Source organism: Rhynchophorus ferrugineus, unplaced genomic scaffold (genome assembly GCF_030347505.1).
Source record: "Rhynchophorus ferrugineus isolate W39M unplaced genomic scaffold, kcgeb_rfMv2 rfM13, whole genome shotgun sequence".
Classification (NCBI taxonomy): Eukaryota; Metazoa; Arthropoda; class Insecta; order Coleoptera; family Curculionidae; genus Rhynchophorus; species Rhynchophorus ferrugineus.
Window position 1 is genome coordinate 275,995 of NW_027472592.1, and position 24,666 is coordinate 300,660.

Genomic DNA, 24,666 nt, shown 5'->3' on the forward strand with positions numbered 1-24,666 from the left:
CAGAATTGTAAAATGGTCTTATGAATTAGCGATTTCGCTCCAATTCACATTCCAAGTAATATTCGGCTTGCTAATTACGTTGCCGATTACCAAATTGCATTATCTCTTATAGTTTCCGAGATATGGACTATCGACATCTGACAATATTGGCTTTGTTTCTAACTGGGGCCAAAATTGTAAAATGGTCTTATCAATTAGCGATTTCGTTCCAATTCACGTTCCAAGTAATATTCGGCATGCTAATTACATTGCCGATTGCCAAATTGCATTATCTCTTATAGTTTCCGAGATATGGACTATCGACATCTTACAATATTGACTCTGCTTCTAACTTGGCCCAATATTGTAAAATGGTCTTATGAATTAGCGATTTCGTTCCAATTCACCTTTCTAGTAATATTCGGCATGCTAATTAAGTTGCCGATTGCCAAATTGCATTATCTCTTATAGTTTCCGTGTTATGGGTAATCGAAATTTTACACCTTAGAGTCTGTTTCTAACTGGGGTCAAAATTGTAAAATGGTCTTATGAATTAGCGATTTCGCTCCAATTCACATTCCAAGTAATATTCAGCATGCTAATTACGTTGCCGATTGCCAAATTGCATTATCTCTTATAGTTTCCGAGATATGGGCAATCGAAATTTTACACCTTAGAGCCTTTTTCTAACTGGGGTCAAAATTGTAAAATGGTCTTATAAATTAGCGATTTCGCTCCAATTCACATTCCAAGTAATATTCGGCATGCTAGTTACGTTGCCGATTGCCAAATTGCATTATCTCTTATAGTTTTCGAGATATGGACTATCGACATCTTACAATATTGGCTCTGCTTCTAACTTGGGCCAGAATTGTAAAATGGTCTTATGAATTAGCGATTTCGCTCCAATTCACATTCCAAGTAATATTCGGCTTGCTAATTACGTTGCCGATTGCCAAATGGCATTATCTCTTATAGTTTCCGTGATATGGGCAATCGAAATTTTACACCTTAGAATCTGTTTCTAACTGGGGTCAGAATTGTAAAATGGTCTTAAGAATTAGCGATTTCGCTCCAATTCATATTCCAAGTAATATTCGGCATGCTAATTACGTTGCCGATTGCCAAATTGCATTATCTCTTATAGTTTCCGAGATATGGACTATCGACATCTTACAATATTTGCTCTGATTCTAACTTGGGCCAGAATTGTAAAATGGTCTTCTGAATTAGCGATTTCGCTCCAATTCACATTCCAAGTAATATTCGGCATGCTAATTACGTTGCCGATTGCCAAATTGCATTATCTCTTATAGTTTCCTAGATATGGGCAATAGAAATTTTACACCTTAGAGTCTGTTTCTAACTGGGGTCAAAATTGTAAAATAGTCTTAAGAATTAGCGATTTCGCTCCAATTCACATTCCAAGTAATATTCGGCATGCTAATTACGTTGCCGATTGCCAAATTGCATTATCTCTTTTAGTTTCCGAGATATGGACTATCGACATCTTACAATATTGGTTCTGCTTCTAACTTGGGCCAGAATTGTAAAATGGTCTTACGAATTAGCGATTTCGTTCCAATTCACATTCCAAGTAATATTCGGCATGCTAATTACGTTGCCGATTGCCAAATTGCATTATCTCTTATAGTTTCCGAGATATGGACTATCGACATCTTACAATATTGACTCTGCTTCTAACTTGGGCCAATATTGTAAAATGGTCTTATGAATTAGCGATTTCGTTCCAATTCACATTCCAAGTAATATTCGGCATGCCAATTACGTTGTCGATTGCCAAATTGCATTATCTCTTATAGTTTCCGAGTAATGGACTATCGACATCTTACAATATTGGCTCTGCTTCTAACTTGGGCCAAAATTGCAAAACGGTCTTATGAATTAGCGATTTCGTTCCAATTCACATTCCAAGTAATATTCGGCATGCTAATTACATTGCCGATTGCCAAATTTCACTATCTCTTATAGTTTCCGAGATATGGTCAATCGAAATTTTACACCTTAGAGTCTGTTTCTAACTGGGGTCAAAATTGTAAAATGGTCTTATGAATTAGCGATTTCGCTCCAATTCACATTCCAAGTAGTATTCGGCATGCCAATTACGCTGCCGATTGCCAAATTGCATTATCTCTTATAGTTTCCGAGATATGGACTATCGACATCTTACAATATTGGCTCGGCTTCTAACTTGGGCCAGAATTGTAAAATGGTTTTATGAATTAGCGATTTCGCTCCAATACACATTCCAAGTAATATTCGGCATGCTAATTACACTGCCGATTGCCAAATTGCATTATCTCTTACAGTTTCCGAGATATGGTCAATCGAAATTTTACACCTTAGAGTCTGTTTCTAAATGGGGTCAAAATTGTAAAATGGTCTTATGAATTAGCGATTTCGCTCCAATTCACATTCCAAGTAGTATTCGGCATGCCAATTACGCTGCCGATTGCCAAATTGCATTATCTCTTATAGTTTCCGAGATATGGACTATCGACATCTTACAATATTGGCTCGGCTTCTAACTTGGGCCAGAATTGTAAAATGGTTTTATGAATTAGCGATTTCGCTCCAATACACATTCCAAGTAATATTCGGCATGCCAATTACGCTGCCGATTGCCAAATTGCATTATCTCTTATAGTTTCCGAGATATGGACTATCGACATCTTACAATATTGGCTCGGCTTCTAACTTGGGCCAGAATTGTAAAATGGTCTTACGAATTAGCGATTTCGTTCCAATTCACAATCCAAGTAATATTCGGCATGCTAATTACGTTGCCGATTGCCAAATTGCATTATCTCTTATAGTTTCCGAGATATGGGCAATCGAAATTTTACACCTTAGAGTCTGTTTCTAACTGGGGTCAAAATTGTAAAATAGTCTTAAGAATTAGCGATTTCGCTCCAATTCACATTCCAAGTAATATTCGGCATGCTAATTACGATGCAGATTGCCAAATTGCATTATCTCTTATAGTTTCCGAGATATGGACTATCGACATCTTACAATATTGGCTCTGCTTCTAACTTGGGCCAGAATTTTAAAATGGTCTTACGAATTAGCGATTTCGTTCCAATTCACATTCCAAGTAATATTCGGCATGCTAATTACGTTGCCGATTGCCAAATTGCATTATCTCTTATAGTTTCCGAGATATGGACTATCGACATTTTACAATATTGGCTCTGCTTCTAACTTGGGCCAAAATTGTAAAACGGTCTTATGAATTAGCGATTTCGTTCCAATTCACATTCCAAGTAATGTTCGGCATGCTAATTACATTACCGATTGCCAAATTTCATTATCTCTTATAGTGTCCGAGATATGGCCAATCGAAATTTTACACCTTAGAGTCTGTCTCCAACTGGGGTCAAAATTGTAAAATGGTCTTATGAATTAGCGATTTCGCTCCAATTCACACTCCAAGTAATATTCGGCATGCTAATTACGTTACCGATTGCCAAATTGCATTATCACTTACAGTTTCCGAGATATGGACTATCGACATCTTACAATATTGGCTCTGCTTCTAACTTGGGCCAGAATTGTAAAATGGTCTTACGAATTAGCGATTTCGTTCCAATTCACATTCCAAGTAATATTCGGCATGCTAATTACGTTGCCGATTGCCAAATTGCATTATCTCTTATAGTTTCCGAGATATGGACAATCGAAATTTTACACCTTAGAGTCTGTTTCTAACTGGGGTCAAAATTGTAAAATAGTCTTAAGAATTAGCGATTTCGCTCCAATTCACATTCCAAGTAATATTCGGCATGCTAATTACGTTGCAGATTGCCAAATTGCATTATCTCTTATAGTTTCCGAGATATGGACTATCGACCTCTTACAATATTGGCTCTGCTTTTAACTTGGGCCAGAATTTTAAAATGGCCTTACGAATTAGCGATTTCGTTCCAATTCACATTCCAAGTAATATTCGGCATGCTAATTACGTTGCCAACTGCCAAATTGCATTATCTCTTATAGATTCGGAGATATGGGCAATCGAAATTTTACACCTTAGAGTCTGTTTCTAACTGGGGTCAAAATTGTAAAATAGTCTTAAGAATTAGCGATTTTGCTCCAATTCACATTCCAAGTAATATTCGGCATGCTAATTACGTTGCAGATTGCCAAATTGCATTATCTCTTATAGTTTCCGAGATATGGACTATCGACATCTTACAATATTGGCTCTGCTTCTAACTTGGGCCAGAATTTTAAAATGGTCTTACGAATTAGCGATTTCGTTCCAATTCACATTCCGAGTAATATTCGGCATGCTAATTACGTTGCCGATTGCCAAATTGCATTATCTCTTATAGTTTCCGAGATATGGACTATCGACATTTTACAATATTGGCTCTGCTTCTAACTTGGGCCAAAATTGTAAAACGGTCTTATGAATTAGCGATTTCGTTCCAATTCACATTCCAAGTAATATTCGGCATGCTAATTACATTGCCGATTGCCAAATTTCATTATCTCTTATAGTGTCCGAGATATGGTCAATCGAAATTTTACACCTTAGAGTCTGTCTCTCACTGGGGTCAAAATTGTAAAATGGTCTTATGAATTAGCGATTTCGCTCCAATTCACATTCCAAGTAATATTCGGCATGCTAATTACGTTGCCGATTGCCAAATTGCATTATCACTTACAGTTTCCGAGATATGGACTATCGACATCTTACAATATTGGCTCTGTTTCTAACTTGGGCCAAAATTGTAAAATGGTCTTATGAATTAGCGATTTCGTTCCAATTCACATTCCAAGTAATATTCGGCATGCTAATTACACTGCCGATTGCCAAATTGCATTATCTCTTACAGTTTCCGAGATATGGTCAATCGAAATTTTACACCTTAGAGTCTGTCTCTAACTGGGGTCAAAATTGTAAAATGGTCTTATGAATTAGCGATTTCGCTCCAATGCACATTCCAAGTTATATTCGGCATGCTAATTACGTTGCCGATTGCCAAATTGCATTATCACTTACAGTTTCCGAGATATGGACTATCGACATCTTACAATATTGGCTCTGCTTCTCACTTGGGCCAGAATTGTAAAATGGTCTTATGAATTAGCGATTTCGCTCCTATTCACATTCCAAGTAATGTTCGGCATGCTAATTACGTTGCCAATTGCCAAATTGCATTATCTCTTATAGTTTCCGAGATATGGACTATCGACATCTTACAATATTGGCTCTGCTTCTAACTTGGGCCAGAATTGTAAAATGGTCTTACGAATTAGCGATTTCGTTCCAATTCACATTCCAAGTAATATTCGACATGCTAATAACGTTGCCGATTGCCAAATTGCATTATTTCTTATAGTTTCCGAGATATGGACTATCGACATCTTGCAATATTAGCTCTGCTTCTAACTTGGGCCAGAATTTTAAAATCGTCTTACGAATTAGCGATTTCGTTCCAATTCACATTCCAAGTAATATTCGGCATGCTAATTACGTTGCCGATTGCCAAATTGCATTATTTCTTATAGTTTCCCAGATATGGACTATCGACATCTTACAATATTGGCTCTGCTTCTAACTTGGGCCAGAATTGTAAAATGGTCTTATAAATTAGCGATTTCGTATCAATTCATATTCCAAGTAATATTAGGCATGCTAATTACGTTCCCGATTGCCAAATTGCATTATCTCTTATAGTTTCCGAGATATGGACTATCGACATCTGACAATATTGGCTCTGCTTCTAATATGGGCCAGAATCATAAAATGGTCTTATGAATTAGCGATTTCGTTCAAATTCACATTCCAAGTAATATTCAGCATGCTATTTACGTTGCCGATTGCCAAATTGCATTATCTCTTATAGTTTCCGAGATATGGGCTATCGACATATTACAATATTGGCTCTGCTTCTAAGTTGGGTCAAAATTGTAAAATGGTCTTATGAATTAGCGACTTCGGTCCAATTCAGATTCCAAATAATATTCGGCATGCTAATTACGTTGCCGATTGCCAAATTGCATTATCTCTTATAGTTTCCGAGATATGGGCAATCGAAATTTTACACCTTAGAGTCTGTTTCTAACTGGGGTCAAAATTCTAAAATGGTCTTATAAATTAGTGATTTCGCTCCAATTCACATTCCAAGTAATATTCGGCATGCTAATTACGTTGCCGATTGCCAAATTGCATTATCTCTTATAGTTTCCGAGATATGGGCAATCGAAATTTTACACCTTAGAGTCTGTTTCTAACTGGGGTCAAAATTGTAAAATGGTCTTATAAATTAGTGATTTCGCTCCAATTCACATTCCAAGTAATATTCGGCTTGCTAATTACGTTGCCGATTGCCAAATTGCATTATCTCTTATAGTTTCCGAGATATGGGCAATCGAAATTTTACACCTTAGAGTCTGTTTCTAACTAGGGTCAAAATTGTAAAATGGTCTTATGAATTAGCGACTTCGGTCCAATTCAGATTCCAAATAATATTCGGCATGCTAATTAGGTTGCCGATTGCCAAATTGCATTATCTCTTATAGTTTCCGAGATATGGGCAATCGAAATTTTACACCTTAGAGTCTGTTTCTAACTGGGGTCAAAATTGTAAAATGGTCTTATAAATTAGTGATTTCGCTCCAATTCACATTCCAAGTAATATTCGGCATGCTAATTACGTTGCCGATTGCCAAATTGCATTATCTCTTATAGTTTCCGAGATATGGGCAATCGAAATTTTACACCTTAGAGTCTGTTTCTAACTTGCGCCAGAATTGTAAAATGGTCTTATGAATTAGCGATTTGGTCCCAATTCACATTCCAAGTAATATTCGGCATGCTAATTACGTTGCCGATTGCCAAATTGCATTATTTCTTATAGTTTCCGAGATATGGACTATCGACATCTGACAATATTGGCTCTGCTTCTAACTTGGGTCAAAATTGTAAAATGGTCTTATGAATTAGCGATTTCGTTCCAATTCACATTCCAAGTAATATTCGGCATGCTAATTACGTTGCCGATTGCCAAATTGCATTATCTCTTATAGTTTTCGAGATATCGGCAATCGAAATTTTACACCTTCGAGTCTGTTTCTAACTGGGGTCAAAATTGTAAAATAGTCTTAAGAATTAGCGATTTCGCTCCAATTCACATTCCAAGTAATATTCGGCATGCTAATTACGTTGCCGATTGCCAAATTGCATTATCTCTTATAGTTTCCGAGATATGGACTATCGACATCTTACAATATTGGCTCTGCTTCTAACTTGGGCCAGAATTGTAAAATGGTCTTACGAATTAGCGATTTCGTTCCAATTCACATTCCAAGTAATATTCGGCATGCTAATTACGTTGCCGATTACCAAATTGCATTATCTCTTATAGTTTCCGAGATATGGACTATCGACATCTGACAATATTGGCTTTGTTTCTAACTGGGGTCAAAATTGTAAAATGGTCTTATCAATTAGCGATTTCGTTCCATTTCAAGTTCCAAGTAATATTCGGCATGCTAATTTCATTGCCGATTGCCAAATTGCATTATCTCTTACAGTTTCCGAGATATGGACAATCGAAATTTTACACCTTAAAGTCTGTTTCTAACTAGGGTCAAAATTGTAAAATGGTCTTATGAATTAGCGACTTCGGTCCAATTCAGATTCCAAATAATATTCGGCATGCTAATTACGTTGCCGATTGCCAAATTGCATTATCTCTTATAGTTTCCGAGATATGGGCAATCGAAATTTTACACCTTAGAGTCTGTTTCTAACTGGGGTCAAAATTGTAAAATGGTCTTATAAATTAGTGATTTCGCTCCAATTCACATTCCAAGTAATATTCGGCATGCTAATTACGTTGCCGATTGCCAAATTGCATTATCTCTTATAGTTTCCGAGATATGGGCAATCGAAATTTTACACCTTAGAGTCTGTTTCTAACTGGGGTCAAAATTGTAAAATGGTCTTATAAATTAGTGATTTCGCTCCAATTCACATTCCAGGTAATATTCGGCTTGCTAATTACGTTGCCGATTGCCAAATTGCATTATCTCTTATAGTTTCCGAGATATGGGCAATCGAAATTTTACACCTTAGAGTCTGTTTCTAACTTGCGCCAGAATTGTAAAATGGTCTTATGAATTAGCGATTTGGTCCCAATTCACATTCCAAGTAATATTCGGCATGCTAATTACGTTGCCGATTGCCAAATTGCATTATTTCTTATAGTTTCCGAGATATGGACTATCGACATCTGACAATATTGGCTCTGCTTCTAACTTGGGTCAAAATTGTAAAATGGTCTTATGAATTAGCGATTTCGTTCCAATTCACATTCCAAGTAATATTCGGCATGCTAATTACGTTGCCGATTGCCAAATTGCATTATCTCTTATAGTTTTCGAGATATCGGCAATCGAAATTTTACACCTTCGAGTCTGTTTCTAACTGGGGTCAAAATTGTAAAATAGTCTTAAGAATTAGCGATTTCGCTCCAATTCACATTCCAAGTAATATTCGGCATGCTAATTACGTTGCCGATTGCCAAATTGCATTATCTCTTATAGTTTCCGAGATATGGACTATCGACATCTTACAATATTGGCTCTGCTTCTAACTTGGGCCAGAATTGTAAAATGGTCTTACGAATTAGCGATTTCGTTCCAATTCACATTCCAAGTAATATTCGGCATGCTAATTACGTTGCCGATTACCAAATTGCATTATCTCTTATAGTTTCCGAGATATGGACTATCGACATCTGACAATATTGGCTTTGTTTCTAACTGGGGTCAAAATTGTAAAATGGTCTTATCAATTAGCGATTTCGTTCCATTTCACGTTCCAAGTAATATTCGGCATGCTAATTTCATTGCCGATTGCCAAATTGCATTACCTCTTATAGTTTCCGAGATATGGACTATCGACATCTTACAATATTGACTCTGCTTCTAACTTGGCCCAATATTGTAAAATGGTCTTATGAATTAGCGATTTCATTCCAATTCACCTTTCTAGTAATATTCGGCATGCTAATTACGTTGCCGATTGCCAAATTGCATTATCTCTTATAGTTTCCGAGTTATGGGCAATCGAAATTTTACACCTTAGAGTCTGTTTCTAAGTGGGGTCAAAATTGTAAAATGGTCTTATGAATTAGCGATTTCGCTCCAATTCACATTCCAAGTAATATTCAGCATGCTAATTACGTTGCCGATTGCCAAATTGCATTATCTCTTATAGTTTCCGAGATATGGGCAATCGAAATTTTACACCTTAGAGTCTTTTCTAACTGGGGTCAAAATTGTAAAATGGTCTTATAAATTAGCGATTTCGCTCCAATTCACGTTCCAAGTAATATTCGGCATGCTAGTTACGTTGCCGATTGCCAAATTGTATTATCTCTTATAGTTTTCGAGATATGGACTATCGACATCTTACAATATTGGCTCTGCTTCTAACTTGGGCCAGAATTGTAAAATGGTCTTATGAATTAGCGATTTCGCTCCAATTCACATTCCAAGTAATATTCGGCTTGCTAATTACGTTGCCGATTACCAAATTGCATTATCTCTTATAGTTTCCGAGATATGGACTATCGACATCTGACAATATTGGCTTTGTTTCTAACTGGGGCCAAAATTGTAAAATGGTCTTATCAATTAGCGATTTCGTTCCAATTCACGTTCCAAGTAATATTCGGCATGCTAATTACATTGCCGATTGCCAAATTGCATTATCTCTTATAGTTTCCGAGATATGGACTATCGACATCTTACAATATTGACTCTGCTTCTAACTTGGCCCAATATTGTAAAATGGTCTTATGAATTAGCGATTTCGTTCCAATTCACCTTTCTAGTAATATTCGGCATGCTAATTAAGTTGCCGATTGCCAAATTGCATTATCTCTTATAGTTTCCGTGTTATGGGTAATCGAAATTTTACACCTTAGAGTCTGTTTCTAACTGGGGTCAAAATTGTAAAATGGTCTTATGAATTAGCGATTTCGCTCCAATTCACATTCCAAGTAATATTCAGCATGCTAATTACGTTGCCGATTGCCAAATTGCATTATCTCTTATAGTTTCCGAGATATGGGCAATCGAAATTTTACACCTTAGAGCCTTTTTCTAACTGGGGTCAAAATTGTAAAATGGTCTTATAAATTAGCGATTTCGCTCCAATTCACATTCCAAGTAATATTCGGCATGCTAGTTACGTTGCCGATTGCCAAATTGCATTATCTCTTATAGTTTTCGAGATATGGACTATCGACATCTTACAATATTGGCTCTGCTTCTAACTTGGGCCAGAATTGTAAAATGGTCTTATGAATTAGCGATTTCGCTCCAATTCACATTCCAAGTAATATTCGGCTTGCTAATTACGTTGCCGATTGCCAAATGGCATTATCTCTTATAGTTTCCGTGATATGGGCAATCGAAATTTTACACCTTAGAATCTGTTTCTAACTGGGGTCAGAATTGTAAAATGGTCTTAAGAATTAGCGATTTCGCTCCAATTCATATTCCAAGTAATATTCGGCATGCTAATTACGTTGCCGATTGCCAAATTGCATTATCTCTTATAGTTTCCGAGATATGGACTATCGACATCTTACAATATTTGCTCTGATTCTAACTTGGGCCAGAATTGTAAAATGGTCTTCTGAATTAGCGATTTCGCTCCAATTCACATTCCAAGTAATATTCGGCATGCTAATTACGTTGCCGATTGCCAAATTGCATTATCTCTTATAGTTTCCTAGATATGGGCAATAGAAATTTTACACCTTAGAGTCTGTTTCTAACTGGGGTCAAAATTGTAAAATAGTCTTAAGAATTAGCGATTTCGCTCCAATTCACATTCCAAGTAATATTCGGCATGCTAATTACGTTGCCGATTGCCAAATTGCATTATCTCTTTTAGTTTCCGAGATATGGACTATCGACATCTTACAATATTGGTTCTGCTTCTAACTTGGGCCAGAATTGTAAAATGGTCTTACGAATTAGCGATTTCGTTCCAATTCACATTCCAAGTAATATTCGGCATGCTAATTACGTTGCCGATTGCCAAATTGCATTATCTCTTATAGTTTCCGAGATATGGACTATCGACATCTTACAATATTGACTCTGCTTCTAACTTGGGCCAATATTGTAAAATGGTCTTATGAATTAGCGATTTCGTTCCAATTCACATTCCAAGTAATATTCGGCATGCCAATTACGTTGTCGATTGCCAAATTGCATTATCTCTTATAGTTTCCGAGTAATGGACTATCGACATCTTACAATATTGGCTCTGCTTCTAACTTGGGCCAAAATTGCAAAACGGTCTTATGAATTAGCGATTTCGTTCCAATTCACATTCCAAGTAATATTCGGCATGCTAATTACATTGCCGATTGCCAAATTTCACTATCTCTTATAGTTTCCGAGATATGGTCAATCGAAATTTTACACCTTAGAGTCTGTTTCTAACTGGGGTCAAAATTGTAAAATGGTCTTATGAATTAGCGATTTCGCTCCAATTCACATTCCAAGTAGTATTCGGCATGCCAATTACGCTGCCGATTGCCAAATTGCATTATCTCTTATAGTTTCCGAGATATGGACTATCGACATCTTACAATATTGGCTCGGCTTCTAACTTGGGCCAGAATTGTAAAATGGTTTTATGAATTAGCGATTTCGCTCCAATACACATTCCAAGTAATATTCGGCATGCTAATTACACTGCCGATTGCCAAATTGCATTATCACTTACAGTTTCCGAGATATGGTCAATCGAAATTTTACACCTTAGAGTCTGTTTCTAAATGGGGTCAAAATTGTAAAATGGTCTTATGAATTAGCGATTTCGCTCCAATTCACATTCCAAGTAGTATTCGGCATGCCAATTACGCTGCCGATTGCCAAATTGCATTATCTCTTATAGTTTCCGAGATATGGACTATCGACATCTTACAATATTGGCTCGGCTTCTAACTTGGGCCAGAATTGTAAAATGGTTTTATGAATTAGCGATTTCGCTCCAATACACATTCCAAGTAATATTCGGCATGCCAATTACGCTGCCGATTGCCAAATTGCATTATCTCTTATAGTTTCCGAGATATGGACTATCGACATCTTACAATATTGGCTCGGCTTCTAACTTGGGCCAGAATTGTAAAATGGTCTTACGAATTAGCGATTTCGTTCCAATTCACAATCCAAGTAATATTCGGCATGCTAATTACGTTGCCGATTGCCAAATTGCATTATCTCTTATAGTTTCCGAGATATGGGCAATAGAAATTTTACACCTTAGAGTCTGTTTCTAACTGGGGTCAAAATTGTAAAATAGTTTTAATAATTAGCGATTTCGCTCCAATTCACATTCCAAGTAATATTCGGCATGCTAATTACGATGCAGATTGCCAAATTGCATTATCTCTTATAGCTTCCGAGATATGGACTATCGACATCTTACAATATTGGCTCTGCTTCTAACTTGGGCCAGAATTTTAAAATGGTCTTACGAATTAGCGATTTCGTTCCAATTCACATTCCAAGTAATATTCGGCATGCTAATTACGTTGCCGATTGCCAAATTGCATTATCTCTTATAGTTTCCGAGATATGGACTATCGACATTTTACAATATTGGCTCTGCTTCTAACTTGGGCCAAAATTGTAAAACGGTCTTATGAATTAGCGATTTCGTTCCAATTCACATTCCAAGTAATATTCGGCATGCTAATTACATTACCGATTGCCAAATTTCATTATCTCTTATAGTGTCCGAGATATGGCCAATCGAAATTTTACACCTTAGAGTCTGTCTCCAACTGGGGTCAAAATTGTAAAATGGTCTTATGAATTAGCGATTTCGCTCCAATTCACACTCCAAGTAATATTCGGCATGCTAATTACGTTACCGATTGCCAAATTGCATTATCACTTACAGTTTCCGAGATATGGACTATCGACATCTTACAATATTGGCTCTGCTTCTAACTTGGGCCAGAATTGTAAAATGGTCTTACGAATTAGCGATTTCGTTCCAATTCACATTCCAAGTAATATTCGGCATGCTAATTACGTTGCCGATTGCCAAATTGCATTATCTCTTATAGTTTCCGAGATATGGACAATCGAAATTTTACACCTTAGAGTCTGTTTCTAACTGGGGTCAAAATTGTAAAATAGTCTTAAGAATTAGCGATTTCGCTCCAATTCACATTCCAAGTAATATTCGGCATGCTAATTACGTTGCAGATTGCCAAATTGCATTATCTCTTATAGTTTCCGAGATATGGACTATCGACCTCTTACAATATTGGCTCTGCTTTTAACTTGGGCCAGAATTTTAAAATGGCCTTACGAATTAGCGATTTCGTTCCAATTCACATTCCAAGTAATATTCGGCATGCTAATTACGTTGCCAACTGCCAAATTGCATTATCTCTTATAGATTCGGAGATATGGGCAATCGAAATTTTACACCTTAGAGTCTGTTTCTAACTGGGGTCAAAATTGTAAAATAGTCTTAAGAATTAGCGATTTTGCTCCAATTCACATTCCAAGTAATATTCGGCATGCTAATTACGTTGCAGATTGCCAAATTGCATTATCTCTTATAGTTTCCGAGATATGGACTATCGACATCTTACAATATTGGCTCTGCTTCTAACTTGGGCCAGAATTTTAAAATGGTCTTACGAATTAGCGATTTCGTTCCAATTCACATTCCGAGTAATATTCGGCATGCTAATTACGTTGCCGATTGCCAAATTGCATTATCTCTTATAGTTTCCGAGATATGGACTATCGACATTTTACAATATTGGCTCTGCTTCTAACTTGGGCCAAAATTGTAAAACGGTCTTATGAATTAGCGATTTCGTTCCAATTCACATTCCAAGTAATATTCGGCATGCTAATTACATTGCCGATTGCCAAATTTCATTATCTCTTATAGTGTCCGAGATATGGTCAATCGAAATTTTACACCTTAGAGTCTGTCTCTCACTGGGGTCAAAATTGTAAAATGGTCTTATGAATTAGCGATTTCGCTCCAATTCACATTCCAAGTAATATTCGGCATGCTAATTACGTTGCCGATTGCCAAATTGCATTATCACTTACAGTTTCCGAGATATGGACTATCGACATCTTACAATATTGGCTCTGTTTCTAACTTGGGCCAAAATTGTAAAATGGTCTTATGAATTAGCGATTTCGTTCCAATTCACATTCCAAGTAATATTCGGCATGCTAATTACACTGCCGATTGCCAAATTGCATTATCTCTTACAGTTTCCGAGATATGGTCAATCGAAATTTTACACCTTAGAGTCTGTCTCTAACTGGGGTCAAAATTGTAAAATGGTCTTATGAATTAGCGATTTCGCTCCAATGCACATTCCAAGTTATATTCGGCATGCTAATTACGTTGCCGATTGCCAAATTGCATTATCACTTACAGTTTCCGAGATATGGACTATCGACATCTTACAATATTGGCTCTGCTTCTCACTTGGGCCAGAATTGTAAAATGGTCTTATGAATTAGCGATTTCGCTCCTATTCACATTCCAAGTAATGTTCGGCATGCTAATTACGTTGCCAATTGCCAAATTGCATTATCTCTTATAGTTTCCGAGATATGGACTATCGACATCTTACAATATTGGCTCTGCTTCTAACTTGGGCCAGAATTGTAAAATGGTCTTACGAATTAGCGATTTCGTTCCAATTCACATTCCAAGTAATATTCGACATGCTAATAACGTTGCCGATTGCCAAATTGCATTATTTCTTATAGTTTCCGAGATATGGACTATCGACATCTTGCAATATTAGCTCTGCTTCTAACTTGGGCCAGAATTTTAAAATCGTCTTACGAATTAGCGATTTCGTTCCAATTCACATTCCAAGTAATATTCGGCATGCTAATTACGTTGCCGATTGCCAAATTGCATTATTTCTTATAGTTTCCCAGATATGGACTATCGACATCTTACAATATTGGCTCTGCTTCTAACTTGGGCCAGAATTGTAAAATGGTCTTATAAATTAGCGATTTCGTATCAATTCATATTCCAAGTAATATTAGGCATGCTAATTACGTTCCCGATTGCCAAATTGCATTATCTCTTATAGTTTCCGAGATATGGACTATCGACATCTGACAATATTGGCTCTGCTTCTAATATGGGCCAGAATCATAAAATGGTCTTATGAATTAGCGATTTCGTTCAAATTCACATTCCAAATAATATTCAGCATGCTATTTACGTTGCCGATTGCCAAATTGCATTATCTCTTATAGTTTCCGAGATATGGGCTATCGACATATTACAATATTGGCTCTGCTTCTAAGTTGGGCCAAAATTGTAAAATGGTCTTATGAATTAGCGATTTCGTTCCAATTCCCATTCCAAGTAATATTCAGCATGCTAATTACGTTGCCGATTGCCAAATTGCAATATCTCTTATAGGTTCCGAGATATAGACTATCGACATCTTACAATATTGGCTCTGCTTCTCACTTGGGCCAGAATTGTAAAATGGTCTTATGAATTAGCGATTTCGCTCCTATTCACATTCCAAGTAATGTTCGGCATGCTAATTACGTTGCCGATTGCCAAATTGCATTATCTCTTATAGTTTCCGAGATATGGACTATCGACATCTTACAATATTGGCTCTGCTTCTAACTTGGGCCAGAATTGTAAAATGGTCTTACGAATTAGCGATTTCGTTCCAATTCACATTCCAAGTAATATTCGGCATGCTAATTACGTTGCCGATTGCCAAATTGCATTATTTCTTATAGTTTCCGAGATATGGACTATCGACATCTTACAATATTGGCTCTGCTTCTAACTTGGGCCAGAATTGTAAAATGGTCTTATAAATTAGCGATTTCGTATCAATTCATATTCCAAGTAATATTAGGCATGCTAATTACGTTGCCGATTGCCAAATTGCATTATCTCTTATAGTTTCCGAGATATGGACTATCGACATCTGACAATATTGGCTCTGCTTCTAATATGGGCCAGAATCATAAAATGGTCTTATGAATTAGCGATTTCGTTCAAATTCACATTCCAAGTAATATTCAGCATGCTATTTACGTTGCCGATTGCCAAATTGCATTATCTCTTATAGTTTCCGAGATATGGGCTATCGACATATTACAATATTGGCTCTGCTTCTAAGTTGGGCCAAAATTGTAAAATGGTCTTATGAATTAGCGATTTCGTTCCAATTCCCATTCCAAGTAATATTCAGCATGCTAATTACGTTGCCGATTGCCAAATTGCAATATCTCTTATAGGTTCCGAGATATAGACTATCGACACCTTACAATATTGGCTCTGCTTCTAACTTGGCCCAAAATTGTAAAATGGTCTTATGAATTAGCGATTTCGCTCCAATTCACATTCCAAGTAATATTCAGCATGCTAATTATGTTGCCGATTGCCAAATAGCATTATCTCTTACAGATTCCGAGATACGGTCAATCGAAATTTTACACCTTAGTGTTTGTTTCTAACTGGGGTCAAAATTGTAAAACGGTCTTATGAATTAGCGATTTCGCTCTAATTCACATTCCAAGTAATATTCGGCTTGCTAATTACGTTGCCGATTGCCAAATTGCATTATCTCTTATAGTTTCCGAGATATGGGCAATCGAAATTTTACACCTTAGAGTCTGTTTCTAACTGGGGTCAAAATTGTAAAATGGTCTTATAAATTAGCGATTTCGCTCCAATTCACATTCCAAGTAATATTCGGCATGCTAATTACGTTGCCGATTGCCAAATTGCATTATCTCTTATAGTTTTCGAGATATGGACTATCGACATCTTACAATATTGGCTCTGCTTCTAACTTGGGCCAGAATTGTAAAATGGTCTTATGAATTAGCGATTTCGCTCCAATTCACATTCCAAGTAATATTCGGCATGCTAATTACGTTGCCGATTGCCAAATTGCATTATCTCTTATAGTTTCCGAGATATGGACTATCGACATCTTACAATAATGGCTCTGCTTCTAACTTGGGCCAGAATTGTAAAATGGTCTTACGAATTAGCGATTTCACTCCAATTCACAATCCAAGTAATATTCCGCATGCTAATTACGTTGCCGATTGCCAAATTGCATTATCTCTTATAGTTTCCGAGATATGGACTATCGACATCTTACAATATTGGCTCTGCTTCTAACTTGCGCCAGAATTGTAAAATGGTCTTATGAATTAGCGATTTGGTTCCAATTCACATTCCAAGTAATATTCGGCATTCTAATTACGTTGCCTATAGCCAAAATGCATTATCTCTTATAGTTTCCGAGATATGGCCTATCGACATTTTACAATATTGGCTCTGCTTCTAACTTGGGCCAAAATTGTAAAATGGTCTTATGAATTAGCGATTTCACTCCAATTCACAATCCAAGTAATATTCCGCATGCTAATTACGTTGCCGATTGCCAAATTGCATTATCTCTTATAGTTTCCGAGATATGGGCAATCGAAATTTTACACCTTAGAGTCTGTTTCTAACTGGGGTCAAAATTGTAAAATGGTCTTATAAATTAGCGATTTCGCTCCAATTCACATTCCAAGTAATATTCGGCATGCTAATTACGTTGCCGATTGCCAAATTGCATTATCTCTTATAGTTTTCGAGATATGGACTATCGACATCTTGCAATATTGGCTCTGCTTCTAACTTGGGCCAGAATTGTAAAATGGACTTATGAATTAGCGATTTCGCTCCAATTCACATTCCAAGTAATATTCGGCTTGCTAATTACGTTGCCGATTGCCATATTGCATTATCTCTTATAGTTTCCGAGATATGGGCAATCGAAATTTTACACCTTAGAGTCTGTTTCTGACTGGGGTCAGAATTGTGAAATGGTCTTAAGAATTAGCGATTTCGCTCCAATTCACATTCCAAGTAATATTCGGCATGCTAATTACGTTGCCGATTGCCAAATTGCATTATCTCTTATAATTTCCGAGATATCGGCAATCGAAATTTTACACCTTCGAGTCTGTTTCTAACTGGGGTCAAAATTGTAAAATAGTCTTAAGAATTAGCGATTTCGCTCCAATTCACATTCCAAGTAATATTCGGCATGCTAATTACATTGCCGATTGCTAAATTGCATTATCTCTTATAGTTTCCGAGATATGGACTATCGACATCTTACAATATTGGCTCTGCTTCTAACTTGGGCCAGAATTGTAAAATGGTCTTACGAATTAGCGATTTCGTTCCAATTCACATTCCAAGTAATATTCGGCATGCTAATTACGTTGCCGATTGCCAAATTGCATTATCTCTTATAGTTTCCGAGATATGGGCAATCGAAATTTTACACCTTAGAGTCTGTTTCTGACTGGGGTCAAAATTGTAAAATGGTCTTATGAAATAGCGATTTCGCTCCAATTCACATTCCAAGTAATATTCGGCATGCTAATTACGTTGTCGATTGCCAAATTGCATTATCTCTTATAGTTTCCGAGATATGGACCATCGACATCTTACAATATTGGCTCTGCTTCTAACTTGCGTCAGAATTGTAAAATGGTCTTATGAATTAGCGATTTGGTGCCAATTCACATTCCAAGTAATATTCGGCATGCTAATTACGTTGCCGATTGCCAAATTGCATTATTTCTTATAGTTTCCGAGATATGGACTATCGACATCTGACAATATTGGCTCTGCTTCTAACTTGGGCCAAAATTGTAAAATGGTCTTATGAATTAGCGATTTCGTTCCAATTCACATTCCAAGTAATATTCAGCATGCTAATTACGTTGCCGATTGCCAAATAGCATTATCTCTTACAGTTTCCGAGATACGGTCAATCGAAATTTTACACCTTAGAGTCTGTTTCTAACTGGGGTCAAAATTGCAAAACGGTCTTATGAATTAGCGATTTCGCTCCAATTCACATACCAAGTAATATTCGGCTTGCTAATTACGTTGCCGATTACCAAATTGTATTATCTCTTATAGTTTCCGAGATATGGGCAATCGAAATTTTACACCTTAGAGTCTGTTTCTAACTGGGGTCAAAATTGTAAAATGGTCTTATGAATTAGCGATTTCGCTCCAATTCACATTCCAAGTAATATTCGGCATGCTAATTACGTTGCCGATTGTCAAATTGCATTATCTCTTATAGTTTCCGAGATATGGACTATCGACATCTTGCAATATTGGCTCTGCTTCTAACTTGGGCCAGAATTGTAAAATGGACTTATGAATTAGCGATTTCGCTCCAATTCACATTCCAAGTAATATTCGGCTTGCTAATTACGTTGCCGATTGCCAAATTGCATTATCTCTTATAGTTTCCGAGATATGGGCAATCGAAATTTTACACCTTAGAGTCTGTTTCTAACTGGGGCCAGAATTGTAAAATGGTCTTACGAATTAGCGATTTCGTTCCAATTCACATTCCAAGTAATATTCGACATGCTAATTACGTTGCCGATTGCCAAATTGCATTATCCCTTATAGTTTCCGAGATATGGGCAATCGAAATTTTACACCATAGAGTCTGTTTCTAACTTGGGTCAAAATTGTAAAATGGTCTTATGAAATAGCGATTTCGCTCCAATTCACAATCCAAGTAATATTCGGCATGCTAATTACGTTGCCGATTGCCAAATTGCATTATCTCTTATAGTTTCCGAGATATGGACTATCGACATCTTACAATATAGGCTCTGCTTCTAATTTGCGCCAGAATTGTAAAATGGTCTTATGAATTAGCGATTTGGTTCCAATTCACATTCCAAGTAATATTCGGCATTCTAATTACGTTGCCTATAGCCAAAATGCATTATCTCTTATAGTTTCCGAGATATGGACTATCGACATTTTACAATATTGGCTCTGCTTCTAACTTGGGCCAAAATTGTAAAACGGTCTTATGAATTAGCGATTTCGTTCAAATTCACATTCCAAGTAATATTCGGCATGCTAATTACGTTGCCGATTGCCAAATAGCATTATCTCTTACAGTTTCCGAGATACGGTCAATCGAAATTTTACACCTTAGAGTCTGTTTCTAACTGGGGTCAAAATTGCAAAACGGTCTTATGAATTAGCGATTTCGCTCCAATTCACATACCAAGTAATATTCGGCTTGCTAATTACGTTGCCGATTGCCAAATTGCATTATCTCTTATAGTTTCCGAGATATGGACTATCGACATCTTGCAATATTGGCTCTGCTTCTAACTTGGGCCAGAATTGTAAAATCGTCTTACGAATTAGCGATTTCGTTCCAATTTTCATTCCAAGTAATATTCGGCATGCTAATTACGTTGCCGATTGCCAAATTGCATTATTTCTTATAGTTTCCGAGATATGGACTATCGACATCTGACAATATTGGCTCTGCTTCTAACTTGGGCCAAAATTGTAAAATGGCCTTATGAATTAGCGATTTCGTTCCAATTCACATTCCAAGTAATATTCAGCATGCTAATTACGTTGCCGATTGCCAAATAGCATTATCTCTTACAGTTTCCGAGATACGGTCAATCGAAATTTTACACCTTAGAGTCTGTTTCTAACTGGGGTCAAAATTGCAAAACGGTCTTATGAATTAGCGATTTCGCTCCAATTCACATACCAAGTAATATTCGGCTTGCTAATTACGTTGCCGATTGCCAAATTGCATTATCTCTTATAGTTTCGGAGATATGGGCAATCGAAATTTTACACCTTAGAGTCTGTTTCTAACTGGGGTCAAAATTGTAAAATGGTCTTATGAATTAGCGATTTCGCTCCAATTCACATTCCAAGTAATATTCGGCATGCTAATTACGTTGCCGATTGCCAAATTGCATTATCTCTTATAGTTTCCGAGATATGGACTATCAACATCTTACAATATTGGCTCTGCTTCTAACTTGGGCCAGAATTGTAAAATGGTCTTATGAATTAGCGATTTCGCTCCAATTCACATTCCAAGTAATATTCGGCTTGCTAATTACGTTGCCGATTACCAAATTGCATTATCTCTTATAGTTTCCGAGATATGGGCAATCGAAATTTTACACCTTAGAGTCTGTTTCTAACTGGGGTCAAAATTGTAAAATGGTCTTATGAATTAGCGATTTCGCTCCAATTCACATTCCAAGTAATATTCCGCTTGCTAATTACGTTGCCGATTGCCAAATTGCATTATCTCTTATAGTTTCCGAGATATGGGCAATCGAAATTTTACACCTTAGAGTCTGTTTCTAACTGGGGCCAGAATTGTAAAATGGTCTTACGAATTAGCGATTTCGTTCCAATTCACATTCCAAGTAATATTCGGCATGCTAATTACGTTGCCGATTGCCAAATTGCATTATCTCTTATAGTTTCCGAGATATGGGCAATCGAAATTTTACACCATAGAGTCTGTTTCTAACTCGGGTCAAAATTGTAAAATGGTCTTATGAAATAGCGATTTCGCTCCAATTCACAATCCAAGTAATATTCGGCATGCTAATTATGTTGCCGATTGCCATATTGCATTATCTCTTATAGTTTCCGAGATATGGGCTATCGACATCTTACAATATAGGCTCTGCTTCTAACTTGCGCCAGAATTGTAAAATAGTCTTATGAATTAGCGATTTGGTTCCAATTCACATTACAAGTAATATTCGGCATGCTAATTACGTTGCCGATAGCCAAAATGCATTATCTATTATAGTTTCCGAGATATGGACTATCGACATTTTACAATATTGGCTCTGCTTCTAACTTTGGCCAAAATTGTAAAACGGTCTTATGAATTAGCGATTTCGTTCCAATTCACATTCCAAGTAATATTCGGCATGCTAATTACATTGCCGATTGCCAAATTTCATTATCTCTTATAGTGTCCGAGATATGGACTATCGACATCTTGCAATATTGGCTCTGCTTCTAACTTGGGCCAGAATTGTAAAATCGTCTTACGAATTAGCGATTTCGTTCCAATTTTCATTCCAAGTAATATTCGGCATGCTAATTACGTTGCCGATTGCCAAATTGCATTATTTCTTATAGTTTCCGACATATGGACTATCGACATCTTACAATATTGGCACTGCTTCTAACTTGGGCCAGAATTGTAAAATGGTCTTATAAATTAGCGATTTCGTATCAATTCATATTCCAAGTAATATTCGGCATGCTAATTACGTTGCCGATTGCCAAATTGCATTATCTCTTATAGTTTTCGAGATATGGACTATCGACATCTTGCAATATTGGCTCTGCTTCTAACTTGGGCCAGAATTGTAAAATGGACTTATGAATTAGCGATTTCGCTCCAATTCACATTCCAAGTAATATTCGGCTTGCTAATTACGTTGCCGATTGCCATATTGCATTATCTCTTATAGTTTCCGAGATATGGGCAATCGAAATTTTACACCTTAGAGTCTGTTTCTAACTGGGGTCAGAATTGTAAAATGGTCTTAAGAATTAGCGATTTCGCTCCAATTCACATTCCAAGTAATATTCGGCATGCTAATTACGTTGCCGATTGCCAAATTGCATTATCTCTTGTAGTTTCCGAGATATGGACTATCGACATCTTACAATATTGGCTTTGATTCTAACTTGGGCCAGAATTGTAAAATGGTCTTATGAATTTGCGATTTCGCTCCAATTCACATTCCAAGTAATATTCGGCATGCTAATTACGTTGCCGATTGCCAAATTGCATTATCTCTTATAATTTCCGAGATATCGGCAATCGAAATTTTACACCTTCGAGTCTGTTTCTAACTGGGGTCAAAATTGTAAAATAGTCTTAAGAATTAGCGATTTCGCTCCAATTCACATTCCAAGTAATATTCGGCATGCTAATTACATTGCCGATTGCTAAATTGCATTATCTCTTATAGTTTCTGAGATATGGACTATCGACATCTTACAATATTGGCTCTGCTTCTAACTTGGGCCAGAATTGTAAAATGGTCTTACGAATTAGCGATTTCGTTCCAATTCACATTCCAAGTAATATTCGGCATGCTAATTACGTTGCCGATTGCCAAATTGCATTATCTCTTATAGTTTCCGAGATATGGGCAATCGAAATTTTACACCTTAGAGTCTGTTTCTGACTGGGGTCAAAATTGTAAAATGGTCTTATGAAATAGCGATTTCGCTCCAATTCACATTCCAAGTAATATTCGGCATGCTAATTACGTTGTCGATTGCCAAATTGCATTATCTCTTATAGTTTCCGAGATATGGACCATCGACATCTTACAATATTGGCTCTGCTTCTAACTTGCGCCAGAATTGTAAAATGGTCTTATGAATTAGCGATTTGGTTCCAATTCACATTCCAAGTAATATTCGGCATGCTAGTTACGTTGCCGATTGCCAAATTGCATTATTTCTTATAGTTTCCGAGATATGGACTATCGACATCTGACAATATTGGCTCTGCTTCTAACTTGGGCCAAAATTGTAAAATGGTCTTATGAATTAGCGATTTCGTTCCAATTCACATTCCAAGTAATATTCAGCATGCTAATTACGTTGCCGATTGCCAAATAGCATTATCTCTTACAGTTTCCGAGATACGGTCAATCGAAATTTTACACCTTAGAGTCTGTTTCTAACTGGGGTCAAAATTGCAAAACGGTCTTATTAATTAGCGATTTCGCTCCAATTCACATACCAAGTAATATTCGGCTTGCTAATTACGTTGCCGATTACCAAATTGTATTATCTCTTATAGTTTCCGAGATATGGGCAATCGAAATTTTACACCTTAGAGTCTGTTTCTAACTGGGGTCAAAATTGTAAAATGGTCTTATGAATTAGCGATTTCGCTCCAATTCACATTCCAAGTAATATTCGGCATGCTAATTACGTTGCCGATTGTCAAATTGCATTATCTCTTATAGTTTCCGAGATATGGACTATCGACATCTTGCAATATTGGCTCTGCTTCTAACTTGGGCCAGAATTGTAAAATGGACTTATGAATTTGCGATTTCGCTCCAATTCACATTCCAAGTAATATTCGGCTTGCTAATTACGTTGCCGATTGCCAAATTGCATTATCTCTTATAGTTTCCGAGATATGGGCAATCGAAATTTTACACCTTAGAGTCTGTTTCTAACTGGGGCCAGAATTGTAAAATGGTCTTACGAATTAGCGATTTCGTTCCAATTCACATTCCAAGTAATATTCGACATGCTAATTACGTTGCCGATTGCCAAATTGCATTATCCCTTATAGTTTCCGAGATATGGGCAATCGAAATTTTACACCATAGAGTCTGTTTCTAACTGGGGTCAAAATTGTAAAATGGTCTTATGAAATAGCGATTTCGCTCCAATTCACAATCCAAGTAATATTCGGCATGCTAATTACGTTGCCGATTGCCAAATTGCATTATCTCTTATAGTTTCCGAGATATGGACTATCGACATCTTACAATATAGGCTCTGCTTCTAATTTGCGCCAGAATTGTAAAATGGTCTTATGAATTAGCGATTTGGTTCCAATTCACATTCCAAGTAATATTCGGCATTCTAATTACGTTGCCTATAGCCAAAATGCATTATCTCTTATAGTTTCCGAGATATGGACTATCGACATTTTACAATATTGGCTCTGCTTCTAA